Here is a 17,285-nt window from a genome sequence, read left to right as displayed (position 1 = left end):
GCCTAAGGGGATTACTTTTGTTTGTTTTTCTTTCTTTCTTTGGATGTGAGTGTTGTTGACAAGACTTGTTGCCCATTCTGAATTGCCCTTGAGAAGGTGGGGCTGAGCAGCCCTCTTGAACTGCTGCAGTCCACGTAGTGGAGGTGCACCCAAAGTGCTTTTAGGGAAGGATTCCAGGATTTTGATCTAGTGATAGTGAAAGAATGACAATTTAGTTCTAAGTTGCGATGATGTGTGACTTGGAAACCAACTTGGAGGTAGTGGTGTCTCCACGTGTCTGCTGCCCTTGTTCTTCTGGCTGGTAGAGGTCAGGTGGATTTAGAAGATGCTGCCTAAGGAGGCTGATGAGTTTCTGTAGTGCATCTTGTAGATGGTACAACTCCACAATAGCTTTCATTTTTGTATCCCGTGAGGCCACTTGATCATCTTTAACAGTGTCGCCTAAATACGTGACTTTTGCCTTTGCAAATTCACTTTTAGCCAAATTCATAACCAAATAAGCCTCCTGTAGTCGGTTGAATAGTTTCTCCAACTGCTTTAGGTATTCTTCCCACATCTGACTGAACACAGCCAAATCACCAATATAGACCGCACAATTGCTGATTCCTTCAATCACCTTGTTTGTCAGTGGTTGAAATGTGGCTGGGGCATTTTCATACCAATAGGCATCACCTGACTTTGATATAGACCATCTGGGGTCACAAAAGCAGATATTTCTTTTGCCCTTTCCAATTATAGAACTTGCCAATATCACAGAATCACAGAATTGTTACGGCGCAGAAGCAGGCCATTCAGCCCTTCATTTCTGTACCGGCTCTCTAAATGAGTATCATGAATTAGTGCCATTCTCCTGTTTTTCACCGTATCCTTGCACATTGTTTCTATTCAAATAATCATCTATTGCCTCAATGCCTCAAATGAACCTGCCTCCACCACACTTCCGGGCACAGCATTCCAGACTCGTGCCGCACGCTGTGTGAAAAAGTTTTTTCTCACATCACATTTGCTTCTTTTGCAAATCACTTTAAATCTGTGCTGTCTCATTCTCAATTCCTTGACAAGTAGGAACAGCTTCTCCCTATCTACTCTATCCAGCCCCCTCATGATTTTGAATACCTCTATCAAATTTTCTCTTAGCCTTCTCCTCTCCAAGGTGGTCAGTCCCAACCTCTCCAATCTATCTTCATAGCTCAAGTTTCTCATCCTTGGAACCATTATTGTAAACCTCTTCTGCACTCTCTCCAGTGCGAACACATCCTTCCTATAGTGTGGCGCCCAGAACTGTACACAATACTCCAACTGAGGTCTAACTAGCATCTTATATAAGCTCAACAAAACCTCCCTGCTCTTGCCCCTATTAATAAATGCTTTATTAACTACTCTTTCCATCCCTCCTGCCATCTTTAATGATCTATGCACATATACACCTAGGTCTCTCTGCTCCTGCACACCCTTAAGAATTGTGCCCCTTATTTGATATTGTCTCTCCATGTTCTTCCTACCAAAATGAATCACCTCACACTTCTCCGCATTGAACTTCATCTGCCACTTATCTGCCCACTCCACCAAATTGTGTATGTCCTTTTGAAGTTCTACACTGTCTTCCTCACATTTTGCAATGCTTCCAAGCTTTGTATCATCTGCAAACTTTGAAATTGTCCTCTGTACACCAAGAACAAGATCATATCAGGAAAAGCATGGATCCTAGTATCAACCACTGGGGAACTCCACTACAAACCTTCCTCCAGCCTGAAAAATATCCATTGGCCATTACCCTCTGTTTCCTATTACTCAGCCAATTTTGTACCAATATTGCTACTGTCCCTTTTATTCCATGAGCTATAACTTTTCTCACAAGTCTGTTGTGTGGCATTGCCTTTTGAAAGTCAATGTGCACCACATCAACAGCATTACCCTCATCAACCCATTCTGTTACCTCTTCAAAAATCTCCAGCAACCAAGTTAAACACAATTTCCCCTTTATAAATCCATGCTGAATCCTCCTAATCAACCCACATTTTTCCATGTGACTAATTCTATACCAAATAATTTTCTCTAGAAATTTCCACACCACTGAAGTTAATCTGATTAGTCTATAATTGCTGGGCTTATCCTTACAACCTATTTTGAACAAGGACATAATGTTTACAATTTTCCAGTCCTCTGCCACCTCCCCTGAGTCTAGGAAAGACTGAATGATTATGGCCTGTGGCACTGCAATTTCCACTCTTACTTCCTTCAGTATCCTTGGATGCATCTCATCCGGTCCCAGTGCCTTGTCAACTTTAAGCACCAACAGTTTATCCAACACTTCCTCCTTATAAATTTTGAACCCTTCTAGTGACAGAGTTTCCTCCTCTGACACCGTGGCCTAGGTAGCATCTGCTTCCTTGGTAAAGACAGATGCAAAGTATTCATTTAACACCTCAGCCATGCCCCTTGCCTTCATATGCAAATCCCCTTTGTGGTCCCTAAGTGGCCCTACTCCTCCTTTTACCACCCTCTTATTATTTATGTGCCTATAGAAGACTTTGGGATCCCCCTTTATTTTGGCCGCCGGTCTTTTCTCATTATCCCTCTTTCCTTCTCTTATTTGCTTTTTCACCTCCCCTCTGACACCTTCTGTATTCCGTTTGGTTCTCAGTTGTATTTTCTAACTGACACCTGTCATAAGCACACTTTTTCTTCTTTATCTTAATTTGTATCTCCTTCTTCATCCAGGGAGCTCTGGATTTGTTTGTCCTATCTTTCACTTTGGGGAATATACCTTGACCATGCCCGAACCATTTCTTCTTTGAAGGTAGCCCATTGTTCAGCTACAGTTTCTGCTTCCAACCTTTGGTTCCTGTCCATCCGGCCCATCTCCATTCTTGCCCCATTGAAGTTGGCTCTTCCCCAGTTAATTATTTTTACTCTGGATTGCACATTGTCCTTTTCTACCATCATCCTAAACCTTCCGATACAATGATCACTGTCTCCTAAATGTTCCCCCACTGACACTTGATCTACTTAGCCCACCTCATTTCCAAGAATCAGGTCCAACAATACATCCTTCTTGTTGGACTGGACACGTACTGCTGTAGAAAATTCTCCTGAACACAATCTAGGAACTCTTGCCCCCATGGTTTGGGTTTGATAGTTTGTTTATTGACTGTGCTATATTCACAATTTGGGAAATTCTGGGAAAGCTGTACAAATGCTTCTTTCTTTCAATGAGTAGTAAAACATGAAAAGTAGGTGAGTAATGGAAAAATGAATTTGAATTATGTACCTCCTTTTACAGCTTCATGGCATCCCAAATATATTCCCAGTCAATAGTATTTTGGAGTACTGTGGACACTGTTGTAATGCCTGAAAATGCAGCAACCAACAAGCTCACAGCAAAACCCCAGAAACAGCTTTGAGATGATGACCAGATATTCTGAAATTTTTCTCCTGGTTATGATTGAAAGATAAATGTATTTCAGGAAACAAGGAGAACATCATATTCTTTTCTTTTCTGTAAAATATATTTCTAAGTTATATAAGAAGTATCCATGCATTTTGAATCCTCCTCTTCGATCATCTTGTAGTTTGTTACTCTTTGTTTTCTCATTTAGATCCCTGAATATAAAGGCCCTGCTCTCATCAGTTGGGCTGTGATGTATAAGTTATATATTACAGTTCTGCTGCATTGTGCTCCGGGCAGACCATACTTACCATGGCCATTTATGGTCACTGCTGCATTCAGGAGACACTCAAGCATTCGGGACAGTGTAATAGAGAGTCGCATGGTTGAACCTGAGTGTCAATGGTTCCATCATTGATCCATAATGATTCCATTTGGGTTCGACGATGGGTGTGTGCCCATTTAGGAATCTAAATAAGGCTCTTGTTTGTTTCAGATGAGTGTTGGCCGTGTGCTTCAAAGCTTGCTCGAACATCGAGTTGGGCAGGCTTCTGGCTGTCAATGGCCCGGACATTTCATTAGTCTCCATTTTTCAGCAAAAGCTGGGTGGCAGGTTTTAAAATAAACTCAAATGTTTTAATATGCTATAGAAACACACAAGGTGGCTCGGTGGTAGCACTCTTGCATCTGAATCAGTCAAATGTGGGTTCACGACACAACTCAATTGGAGTGTCTCAGTTGACACTCCAATGCCATGCTCAGGGAGTGCTGCATTGCCGCCTTTCGGATGTGATGTTAAACTGAAGTCCAGTCTGAGCTCCAAAATAGATGTAAAAGCCCCCATGGAATTATTCGAGGAAGTGTTCTCCCTGTGTTCTGGCTAACATTTATTCCTCAGTCAACAGCACTAAATCACTCTAATTGGTCATTTACCTGAATGTGACAGTGAGTGCATGTTGAATGTCATTCAGAGGTGTCAGCTGTGGCTCAGTTCATAGCACCCTCGCCTTTGAATCAGAGGGTTGTGGGTTCATGTCCCACTCCCGGAAACCAAGAACTGTGATTGTACTCGAAAGAGTTGCAATCTGTGACTGTTGATAACTCGAAAGAGTTTGAATGTCATTCATCATCTGTGAGCTGCTTTGGGATATCCTGAGGCCATAAAAGGTCCTGTTTAAATGCAAGGCCCTTGTTTGTTTCGTATAATTTTAACTGTCAGAGCTAATTTATTTCATGAGTTAGATAATTACCATTTATTTTAGTAAACAAAATATCAGTGTAACTCAGATCTCTTCTCATACGGAACCTTGGACTTTTTCAATGTGATGACATACGATTACCATGGATCCGGGAATAGCGTCACTGGAGAAAATAGCCCTCTTTATCCTCTCCCAAATAACAAACACAAACCAACATTCACTTTAATGTGGTAAGTGTTCATTAAAATAGAATGCAATCATATTTATTATTTCTAGTGGATAACTATCTTCAGCCAGATGGTTTTCAAAGTCCTTCTAACATATACTTTTTGTTTTTTTCCTGTAGAATTTTACAATGAATTACTGGAAAGATCAGGGAGCTCCTGCAGAGAAACTGAACATTGGATTCGCTACATATGGCCATACCTTCAGACTGACCTCATCCGACACTGGGATTGGAGCCCCATCAGGAGGTCCTGGACCAGCTGGGCCGTACACCAGAGAGACTGGAACCTTGGCCTATTATGAGGTGTTGCTACTGATGCAGCTTCTTTATTCCATAAGATTTTATATTTGAAAATACTAACCAAGTACTGAATTCTATCCTCCAAAACAACTCAAGCTTTACTTTGAGAACATCTGCATTATCTCAATCATACAAACTTCCTCAGGCAGATTAAGTGACATGTTAAAATGTATCTTAAAAGCATGTGCTCCCCTTGTGCAGTTCAAGTGATGAAAGTATCCAGGATGGCCTGATTTAAAGACAGGCAGTTCATTCTGACATCCTCACCAAAGACACCCCCATGTGATCATCTGTCCCGTGTATGAAGATCCTGCTACCTCTGCCAACATCACAACACATGGCCTGGCTCAGCTTAGGTACCAAAGGAACTGGAGCTGAAACATGTGTCATCATACTCTGACGAACAGAGACTTGGTGCCACACCCTCCATCATCGGAAGGTATTTGACTGTCTCACTCAGGCCATTGTTGTTAGTTTTGGAAAATACACCAGGAGGTAAAGTGGAGGATATAACCTTTTACATCTTTAACCTCCCCCCAGGAAGCTCCAGGGTTTTTTGTACAAAGATTACAGTCAATCTTCAGCAGCTTGTGTGCCAACCTATGCCTTATTTCCACATTGTTGGAATGGTAAGAAGCTGGTGTTGACGCTACTACTTTACACAGGTTAAAGAGATTGATTTAAGTCCAGATACTTCTTTGGATCCTCCAGTGCCCCGGATTGGAAACGTGCAGCATGAGGAATCATTGGTTTTCTTTTAATAAAGGGTAATATTAGTCATCACTTGCTTTTTATGAATAAAAATATTTTTTCAACAGCAAATAAGAACCGTGCTCCCAGTTTGAGGATTGTAATTGAGAGAAAATGATGGTTGAATAAATCATTAATGGAAAGTGATGTGCAAATGATTGCCAATGTACGTTGAGAGCATTGCAAATCACTGATCATTTGTGACCGCTGATGACTTGAATGCTAATGTCTCACTCTTCTCACAGATCTGCACATTGTTGAAAACTGGCACTTCCGAATGGGATGCTCCACAGGTGGTTCCATATGGTCATAAAGGAGATGTATGGGTTGGATATGACAATGTGAAAAGCTTTGGAGACAAGGATAAACTGATGTCCTACACTTTTTATTTGGTGGTTTGGTGCAATATTTGTTGTAATTTACAGCTAGTTTGTTGCAATCATCATTAGAATAATGTTGTTGTAGCGATCAGTTGAATAACTGGAACATGACACCATTACACATAGGATTGTTGGAGCCTGCGTTATAGATGATATATCTTGTTTCATGGTGTTTTAACCATCATTTTTATTTCTGATTCAGTCCCTTGTGCAAGAGTGTTGGGAAAAGTTCATATTTCTGTCAACTCACCTCTTTGTAACCGAGATAGCAGTGCATTCCAGACCCTAACCACTTGCTGCACGGAAATTATTTTCCTCAAATCACTCGTGCTTCTTTTACGAATTGCTTTAAATCTGTGACCTCGCATTGTCAATCCTTTCACAAGTGGGAACAATTTCTTCCTATCTACTTTGTCCAGAGCTGTCACGATTTTGAATGCCTCAATCAAATTTCCTCTCAGTATTCTTTTCTCGAAAAAATATAGTCCTATATTGTCCAATCTATCTTCATAGCTGAAGTTCCTCTTCCCTGTAATCATTCTCGTGAATCTTTTCTGCACCTTCTAATGCCTTTGTGTCCTTCCTAAAGTGCAGTACCCAGAACTGGATGCAATACTACAGCTAAGACTGAACTAGTGACTTATAAAAGTTCAACATAACCTCCTTGCTCTTGTGCTCTATGCCACTATTAATAAAGCCCAGGGTACTGTATGCTTTAGTAACTGCTCTCTCAACGTGTGCTGCCACATTAAATTACATATACATATGTCACTCATGTCCTTCTGTTCCAGCACCCCTATTATATTTATACCCTTTACTTTACACTGTCTTTCCAAGTTCTTCCTATCAAAATATATTACTTCATGTTTCTTTGCATTTTACCTTATCTGCCACCTGTCTGCCCATTCCACCAACTTGCCTATGTCTTTTTGAAGCCCAACTCTATCCTCCTCACAGTGCACAATGCTTTCAATTTTTGTATCATCTGTAAACTTTGAAATTGTGCCCTGTACACCAAGGTTCAGGTCATTATTATTTATGAGGAAAAGCAAAGGTCCCAACACTGACCCCTAGGGAGCATAAGTTATATTTTGGGTAAAAATTACTTGCAAACAAGGATTTGTGAATTAAAATTGTGAACAATGTCTTTCAGGCTGAGTGGTTAACAAAGAACAACTTTGGAGGAGCTATGGTGTGGACTCTTGCTATGGATGATTTCTCTGGTGCTTTCTGCAACCAAGGGCCTTATCCTCTTATTAATGCCTTGCACTCTGGGCTTGGAATTTCTGCAGGTAAATGTCAGGATGGCTTAGGCTTGGACTGATTACTTGTTGCTACCACAAAGTAAGCAGGGGCAACCACTAATAACTAATATAACTTAGCAATTATTTGGGGTATCTAAAGGTATTTCTATTTCAACATTGTTAGAGCCACAGAAAACTGACTACTGCAATATTGCTAAGTGTCTACAATCATAAAATTCCTAAAACAGGATGAGCCATGCAGTAAAATACTGAAACATGTATAAACATTACGACCCAGGTTGCTGGGATGAACTGATTGCTCTTTGTCCCATTCCTGACTTGATTATAACAGAGTCTGAATTTAATGAAGAAATGTTATTGCCAATTTATATATATTTAATTGCAGAATTAAGAATTAGCTTTATTGCTAAAACTCACTCAGGTAAAGATGCAGAAATTACTAAAAAAAGGTTTAAAATGAAAAAAATGCCTAAGTACTCACTAATGCAAAAACAACACACACTGTAGCATTAGCATTGTTAGGTTTAATGAGTGGGACTGTATAAACAGCACTGCCCATAACGATGATGCAAGATACACATGACCAAGAGTCGAGAGTGAGAAAGTTTCAAGCAGACTAACACCTAGCTATGTGTATCTGTATATAGTTCATTAAATCTAATAAACCAGTTACTGTTTAGACATAGCAATGTCTCAGCGATCATTCCTCAGCCATTCCAACCAACATACAACACGCGCAAGCCATCACCCCCTCCTCCGCACAACAAGCAAGGAAAAGGAAGTAAGACTCTGCAGAATATCAGGTATTAAAAATTTGGCCAAGTAACAAATAGAATCAGAGAAAAAAAAAAATCACTGGCTGACCAGATGTCTGTTTGCAGCTGAAGGGCCCTGGTCCACAATAGTTCCTGGTGTTTTTCCCTGGAGACTGTGGCTTTGATTCAGAATTCTCCTTTTGGAGCTTTTGGTTTGCAGCAATAAAATCTTCTGATGGGTATTTCAAATCATAAACAGATCATCTTTGATGAGAGAGGTAACAGAAGAAAGACAGATGGGGTAAGGCTGTTGCCCCTGAGGCAGTCTCACTTTGAACCTTCAAAATTCAGTATCTTTTCAGCCAAGAGCTGGATTATGTGACCTCTCTCTGAGATCTCCAGGTCTCCATAAAAAGCAACTTGTGTCCTTCTCAAATGCAATATAGTAGTTGCTGTAAGCCAGTGTCCTTAGCTTAGAAAAAAATGTCCATTTCAAAAAAGGTTAATACACATGATTGTCCACCCGACGACATTATAAATTAATAAATATCCAGCTGAAGGCATTGTAAATTAATATTTTAAATATCACATCTTCGTAACAATATGAACAGGCTAAGTCATGAATCTGTATTGGTTGTTGCATCCAGTCTGCCGATGATAGTTAAATAAATTAAAGATGTGCATTGTATTATAATGTCATTTAAAAGGATAACGTATTGTGATCCAAATTTATCAATTTTTTAATCAGAGGGGGTTCAATAACATTTTGTGTAACTTGACTTAAAATAAATCTATAATTAAATTGCACTTCAAAATTTTCACTCAAGCAAATAGGCTCCAGACAGAATTGGCCATGTCACAAGATTTTCTCAGTAGCCCTTATTGAACGGAATTTCCAAACAGCTCGTTCCTGACACCGTAAGGAATTGAGTTCGAGCTGATGATTTTCAATGCAGCAGCTGCCCTTGTCTTTGCAACGTTTATCTTCATTTGCAAATAATTTTGAAGCAAGCAATGAATTAGTGGGTTTTGTTTCCTTCTAGCTTGTGTTCCATCTAAAACAACACTGGCACCAGCTGTTCCTCCCAGTCAGGCCCCTGGTGGCGGCAGCAGTGGCGGAAGTGGTTTCTGCGCCGGCAGAGCTAATGGCATCTACGCTGATCCAAAGGACAAGAGCAAATTTTATGAATGTGACAATGGAGTGACCTACCTGAAAAATTGTGCTGCTGGATTAGTCTTTGATTCTTCATGTGCCTGTTGCAACTGGGCATAATGAGAAAGCAGAAGGTAGACTTGCTTACTAACCTAAGTAACAGTTTAAAGCAGGCTTTCTGTGAAAACAATAATGTTAAGGTAGTGTAAAATACCAATGTAGCTTTTATTAGAAGTCCTAAAGGAATGCATCAGGAGTTCAAAATATACGTGTAAAATTTAACAAAACTCAGCTCACTGGGTGTACAATTTCGACAAATCCTCACAATGTGCATGTCAAATGAATCTAGGTTAATTTTCCTAGTTTCGTTTTGGTTGAAATGGATGGAATGCTTTCACATTGGTGTTATTTTTATTGGTTCATTGGGTGTGGGGCTGTCATGCCCAGCTTTTATTGCCCTTCCATTACCCTTCGTGAGCTGCCTTCTTGAACCGTTGCAGTCCCCACAGCAGTGCTCTGGTATCATAGAGATCTGCAATGACATTTTCACAAAACAAGGTTACTGAGTTTTATTTCAGCCTAAGCTGCTTTTGCATGAATGTTTCAGAACCTGGTTGTGGAATTGGGGAAGTCTTTGCGTGTGGTCCTGGTCAGTTCTGTTGAGCGAAGATGTGTTGTTGGGGAAGAAGAAAGGCGAGGAAACAAGAAAATAATTATAATTTAAAAAATACCCAATATATCAGTTGTTTATTTTTATGCTGCTGATGTGATATTGAAATATTATCATTGAATAAGAGAACACTAAAATAGTCTTTATTTTTCCAGCCTGCCATAAATCTTCGTTGGGCACCAGTGAAGCTGTAACTGGTCTTCAGTTTAATTACTGAGGTGATGCATCATTGTGGATAAAGACCATTAATGTACCACATCTAATTTGTCTCAACTGAAGGTATAAAATGCCATTTAAACAGCAAAATAAAAATCATTGATTCATCAAGAATACAGTTCACTTGGTATTTTCTGTTAATGAATGATATCCAACAATTTCAGTTGAAAGGAATTCACCTGCATGAATTCATTTCCAACAGTTTAAGGAATAAATAGACATTTGAATCTTTGACACAAACTCAAAGCACAGCACGCTGATATCTACAGTCATTCCAGCAGTTCACAGGGAAAGCATTTTGGTTTCAACACAGGAAGGAGAGTGGAACCAACTGAGTTTTGATATCTCGCATCCTACCAATATATTTATCACAAGATAAAATGGTACTAATCATTTATATAGCAGGTTAATTAATTGCCTGTGGGGCAGATATGGGGTGGTGGAGAATTTTTAATTGGCAGTTCATTTCTGATGGGAAAATGCTTTTTACAGTTAGATTCCCACCTGCCTGAGGGGTTTGCTAATGTTTGTTCTTTTTCTTTCTTTGGATGTGAGTGTCATTGACAAGGTGACTACTTGTTGCCCATCCCGAACTGCCCGTGAGAATGTGGTGGTGAGCAGCCTTCTTGAACTTCCATTAGTGGAAGTACACCCAAGGTGCTATTAGGGCGGGAGTTCCAGAATTTTGACCTAGTGATAGTGAAGGAATGACGATTTAGATCTAAGTCAGGATGATGTGTGACTTGGAGAGGAACTTGCAGGTGGTGGTGTCCCCATGCATCTGCTGTCCTTGTTCCTTCTAGCTGGCAGAGGTCAAAGGAGGTTGACAAGTTGCTGTGGTGCATCTTGTAGATGGTACATGTGGCTGGTGAATGGGGCACTGATCAAAAGAGCTGCTTTTCCTGAAACGTGCAGAGTTTCTGGAGTGTTTTGGGTTTCAACATTATTTTGATTCTGCTTTCTCCTGTGTGGGTGGAATATTGGCCTAACCTTCAGAGTATTGTTCTTATGCATTCATCCCCCCAGCACCTGAATGTTTTTGCATGAGTGCAACCAAATATGAGACAAAGGGAATTAAAAACCCAAAACAAAACAGCCGAAAATGTCCAATCCATTATTCTTTTCAATTATCTTGCAATTTATTTTGTTTGCTGAAAGAAAAAATTGTTACAGAGAGAACAAAGGAATCCAAGGAAAAGATGACAGCTTTAACATACCAAGCAGTGTCATTGTTTACTGTGTTAGGGGCTGATTCCAAAATCACACAATTATCATGCTCAGGTGCTTTGTTGATACCTTTGCACCAGTTTCTATTGAGGAATTCATTTGTGTGATTCTCTGCTAGTTTGTTTATTAAATGTAAAACAAGCTTGCTCATAAACAAGTCATTTATCAATACAATTGGTTTAATAACATTAAAATACAGCTGTGGATCCTAAGACACAGGGCGGAATCTTCTGGTCCCGTAATCCCATGCTGGATCATCCAGGCACGTCGGCGCGATTGCTCCGGGCAGCACTTCTGGTCATCATTGCCTGGCGTTGCAGACAGCACCACATCACTTTTAAGGGGGCTCACAGGCAGGTCTCTACATATCAGATCAGCCATAAGGCTGGGGTGGCTTTTCAACGGCTGCAGGGCAAGGACTTGCTTGGAGAAGGGGAAGAAGTGGCCTCAGGCAGGGGAAGGGGCTTCAGGGCAAGGGCAGTACTGGGGAAGGGGGGTATCCCAGAGTGTGTGTGGGGGCACATATTGATTTGTGGAGGTGGCCTCAAAATGGTGAGGGCTGAAGCGGCAGCCTCCAGAGGAGATGAGCCCAGGTGGAGATGTAAGGGGGTGTGTGTCTGTGTGAGAGAGTGAGTGGTGATGTCCCTTGAGCTGACAGGGAGTGAGATGCCAGTGAATTTTTTTTTATCCATTCAAGGGATGTAGGCTTCACTGGCTAGGCCAGCATTTATTGCCCATCCCTAACTGCCCTTGAGAAGGTGGTGATGAACTGACTTTTTGAACCGCTGCAGTCCATGTAGTGTAGGTGCACCCACGGTGCTGTTAGGGGAGGGAGTTCAAGGATTTCGACCCAACGACAGTGAAGGACAGGCTATATAATTCCAAATCAGGATAGTGAGTGGCTTGGAGTGGAACTTCCAAGTGTTGGTGTTCCCATATATCTGCTGCCCTTGTCATTCTAGCTGGTAGTGGTCGTGGGTTTGGAAATTGCTGTCTAAGGAGCCTTGGTGAGTTTTTGTTTGATGGGCTTGTGATTGTGAAAGTTTACAATGATGAGATTGTTGCCTTATCCTGGCGGCACAGATGAGATCCTCTTTCTGCACTGGGTGGCCAACATCTTCTGCACGGCATTGGCACTGACCATCACTGCCACCACCACCCAAACTGGAGTGGCAATTGCTGGATGTCCTGCAGCCAGAGCAGACATGGAGGACATCACGGTGGGCCTCCAAAGGCATTCCAGTGACGGGCTATTGAACTCTTCTTGGCATTCACTGGAGCAGCCCTGGGCTGCGATCCTGATGTGAGGAAAGGGTAAGGTAATAGTATGGAGGGCGATTTAGTGGTGGCCCGCCAGTGCGACAGTGTGTTCCCTGTGACTGCATAATTAATCATGCGGGAAGCAGATGATACGGCGTGAAAAACTGCCATTGCAGCCAGAGGGTAAAAGGTCTTTTTTCACACCTGCTAATACGCTTAGTACAAATCTGGGACGATTCCGCCCATTATCTTATATTATCACACTGAGTTCTGGTAAATATAATGACAAACAAGCACATTAACAAGATAAAAACAAAAAGCTAAAAGCTACTGCGGATGCTGGAAATCCAAAACAAAATAAAAACAGAATTACCTGGAAAAACTCAGCAAGTCTGGCAGCATCGGCGGAGAAGAAATCAGTCAACGTTTCGAGCCCTCATGGCCCTTCAGCAGAACTGAAGCATAGTTTCAACAAGGGAGAAATATAAATTGGTTTAAGGTGGGTGGGGGGGAAGAGACACATTGAGGGTGTGGTGTGAGCAGATAATTAAAAGATGTCAGAGACAAAAGGGTCAAAGAGGTGTTGAAGGTGGTGGTCTTTGTCTGAGAAAAGTGCTAATTAAGAATGCAAGACAGGATATTCAAAGTACAGCTCTAGTGGGGGTGGGGTGGAAAGACTAAAGGTTTTAGTTTTAGATTTAAAAATAATGGAAATAGGTGGGGAAAGAAGAATCTATATAAATTATTGAAAAAAAAGGCGGGTGGGGGGGGAAAAGAAACGGGGTGGGGATGGGGGGAGGGGGAGTTTAAGATCTAAAGTTGTTGAATTCAATATTCAGCCCAGAAGACTGTAAAGTGCCTAGTCGGAAGATGAGGTGCTGTTCCTCCAGTTTGCGTTGGGCTTCACTGGAACAATGCAGCAAGCCAAGGACAGACATGTGGGCAAGAGAACAGGGTGGAGTGTTAAAATGGCAAGCGACAGGGAGGTTTGGGTCTTTCTTGCGGACAGACCGCAGGTGTTCCGCAAAACGGTCGCCCAGTTTGCGTCCCTCCAACATCAGTTGCCTGAAGAAATGAACGAAGTGCCTTGTTGAAACTATGCTTCAGTTCTGCTGAAGGGCCATGAGGGCTCGAAACGTTGACTGATTTCTTCTCCGCCGATGCTGCTAGACTTGCTGAGTTTTTCCAGGTAATTCTGTTTTTATTTTGTTTTGAAGCACATTAACAAATTCATTTTCATGTTGCACGCTTTCATTGTTCATGTATGCCTTGAGGCAGTATATTGCAAGCAAATGTATTTATCAATGTTATGTTAATTAAGGCCAATTGCAACAACTACAATTTTCATCAAAGGTCAGGCTTTCAGCACAAATCATATGGTAATTTCATCCACCAGGACAAAGCAGCCCGCTTGATTGGCACCACATCCACAAACTTTCATTCTCTCCACTGCCAGTGCATAGTGGCAACAATGTAGTACCATCTACAAGGTGCACTGTAGGAACTCACCAAGACTCCTTAGACAGCACCTTCCAAACCCACAACTACCGCCATCTAGAAGCACAAGGGCAGCAGGTATATGGGAACACCACCACCTGCAAGTTCTCCAAGTCACTCACCATCCTGACTTGGAAATATATCGCCATTCCTTCATTGTTATTGGGTCAAAATCCTGCAACTCCCTCCCTAACAGCACATTGGCTGCAGGGGTTCAAGAAGGCAACTCACCACCACCTTCTCAAGGGCAATTAGGGATTGGCAATAAATACTGGCCTAGCCAGTGACGCTAATGAAAAAAAGCTGTGACAATGGTAATATTTTCTCAGATCAGCTGGGTCAGCATATGACCCATCAGTCTAGCTTTGAGGAAATTCGTGGACTACAAAAATAATTGTTGTCATACTGCTGTTTAGTGAACTGTTATTGAGAATCATTGGTGGAATTTTCCGGTGCCAACAGTGGCAGGAATCATGGTGGGTGGGGGTAGAATATCTGACGGGAGGCTAAAAATCAGTTTCTTGACGTTGGGAAATCAGGTTGGAATCTTCCTCACCTGATTTTCCAGGTGGGTTCATCGTGGATGGCCTTTCCACCTAGTGAATGTCAAGAACGTATTTTACATCTCATGCTTGCTCACTGGCTGGGCAACAAACCAGTACCTTGTGCCGCTGTGAAATCTTCCACTCCGATAGCATGAATTACCTGACTTGGCAAACGCCTGGCAAGGGATACCCCTTGGACATACATGCTACCAGATGCTGCCTTCTCATTCAGACTGCTCTTCTCCCTGGTGCCAGCAGTCTCTTGTCAGCAGATGTCATGTGCTTGAAGGAAGGGGGGCAGGGGGAGGTGTGGGTAGTTTGAAGGCATGGGGAACGTGGGTGGGGGTTTGGAAGATGAAGTCTGGGGGGAAGTGATAGAGGGAGAAGGGTCTTCTTGGATGAGTGGAGGTCAAGGTCAGCACAACTGGACAATTAGAGGAATACCCTAATAAGAATAGAAGGCATGGCTATGATTGCTGTGGTCATCTGAAATCCTAATGGCACGATGAAGCCCACAAGGCAGCAGGTCAGGCCCAGAGACGTCTCAAAGCAATAAGATCGCAGCAAGGTGTTGGGCTGCTGCTCATTCTGATCCATTAGCCCTCGGCTGCAGTCAGAGTGAGGGATGAAGGGAGAGAGGGAGGTGGATGCCCACAAGGGGCAAGCTGGTGAATGGCTGCTAACTTGCAACTGCAAACCTCCATCCTCCCGACTTCATTGTCATGTCCGACAAAGGCTCGTGGTTAGCCTTTCTAATATGGCAAGGCAAAGATTTCTCTAATAGTCTCAAGGGAGGTGGAGGCAAGCGGAATAGTGTGCGAGGGAGGCTTCTCACACATGGCTGCATTCACCCTTGTCAAAGAGTAATGGTTCCACGTGCAGTCACGCATTAAGGGGCAGGGCACCCATCCTTGGTCCGCATGGATGTCCTTCACCTGGAAGGGAGGAAGTGTACGTGAACATTAAAGCAACTAGCAGCAAGAATGAATGCAGGAAATCTCCAAACAGATCAAGTAGACATATATTTACAAGTGCCCAAACGACATACAATGATTATATACCCATGCAACCAGTATGCATTCAGGACTTATTAAGCTTTCCAACTCTACGGCCACGTCTAGGTACATCCCTGACATCCGCAGCACAGGTGGAGGCAGTCAGTTGACTATTTGGCCTTCCTGTCTGTGATGACTTTGGCGGGTGTTGTCTGGAGGTCCGAGGGCTGCTTATGGTCTCCTGCTCAGGGGCAGGTGCACCCTTCTTGGCCTGAGCGGCTGGAGCTGATTGGGTCACAGGCAGAGGGGATTGAGAATGTCTGAACATCCTTGGAGTATCCTGGCTGGATGCCCCTGGGATGTCCGGCTGATGCTCTTCCTCCCTTTGGGTACCTGAGGGCCTCTCGCTGATTCTTTGAGGAGAACGGGCAGCTGGAGGAAGATCGAGGTGCCCTGTCCCCCCTCTCACCTAGACACTGCTGGAACGCAGTCATGGCTACAGTGATAGAGTGCAGGTCTGAGTGCACTCCTGATAGAGTTTGTGCTGGACCTGCAACTCCATGGTGTCCACGGCCCTCCCCATGGAGACTTCAATGTGCTCACATGCCACAGCCCTGACACCAGAGACCATGCAGGCAGACTCCTCCATTTCTCATGCTGCTCTGTTGAGGGCCTCTAACACTTCTAATTTATGTCCCCGTGCTTCCCTTTGTACCTCCAGCATTTTCTCTATGGCCGATTCCAGAGGCTCATCATCAGGCTTGGATTTAACAGGTTTCTGATCTCTAGCAGTCCTCTGTGTGCCAGAGACCATGGCTGCTCCTGCCTCTGCCTGCTGCGGACCCATGCCTGTGAAATGACCACCCAGAGTGTGAACCCCAGCCTACAATAGATCTAAGACCCACCGAGGTGTGTGTCTCTGGGCTGGAAGAGAGTGCAGGTGGATGATGTGATTGCTCTACAGCTGAGAATTCTTTTTCCTCCTCATAGGCCTGGGGGTGTTGTATATCACCGCTGATTACCATGTTGTGTTGTGGTGTCTCAATTATGAGATCTTGAGACTTGGATGTTCAAACATGAACCATTTATTGTCAATCGTTAACTATGTACAGATCTTGGGTTACTGTCATGCATGGTGCTGCTGCCATGTAGGTCGGTTGCTTCTAGAGTGTTCTTTCTGGACTGTTCTCTCAGTCTGTTACCATGTAACTCTATGCATCCTACCATGGGCAGTGTTATGCTCCAGTCCCACATTAACTCTTGCTCTACCGAGCACCTTTCCATTACAATGACATGCTGGCACATACAACATCATACAACAGGAGCTTGGGCTTTTTTCACTGGAGGAGACTGGCTTCCCCCTCTTCTTCATTGAACCTGAAACGGAGAAAAGAGAATGAGCGACTGGCTGGACTGGCTCAAACATTGCACGTATCGATCACCTTGAATTTTCGTAGGT

At 42.8% G+C, this 17,285-nt stretch overlaps 1 pseudogene; it reads left to right on the top strand.

Moving 5' to 3' along the window:
* Positions 1–3,834: 3,834 nt before the first annotated feature.
* On the top strand, positions 3,835–9,536 carry LOC144684066 (acidic mammalian chitinase-like; annotated as a pseudogene).
* The last annotated feature ends 7,749 nt before the right edge of the window (positions 9,537–17,285 follow it).

Source organism: Cetorhinus maximus, chromosome 8, assembly GCF_964194155.1.
Source record: "Cetorhinus maximus chromosome 8, sCetMax3.hap1.1, whole genome shotgun sequence".
Lineage (NCBI taxonomy): Eukaryota > Metazoa > Chordata > Chondrichthyes > Lamniformes > Cetorhinidae > Cetorhinus > Cetorhinus maximus.
Note: the sequence above shows the minus strand (reverse complement) of the source record. Positions and strands in the feature narration are given on the sequence as shown.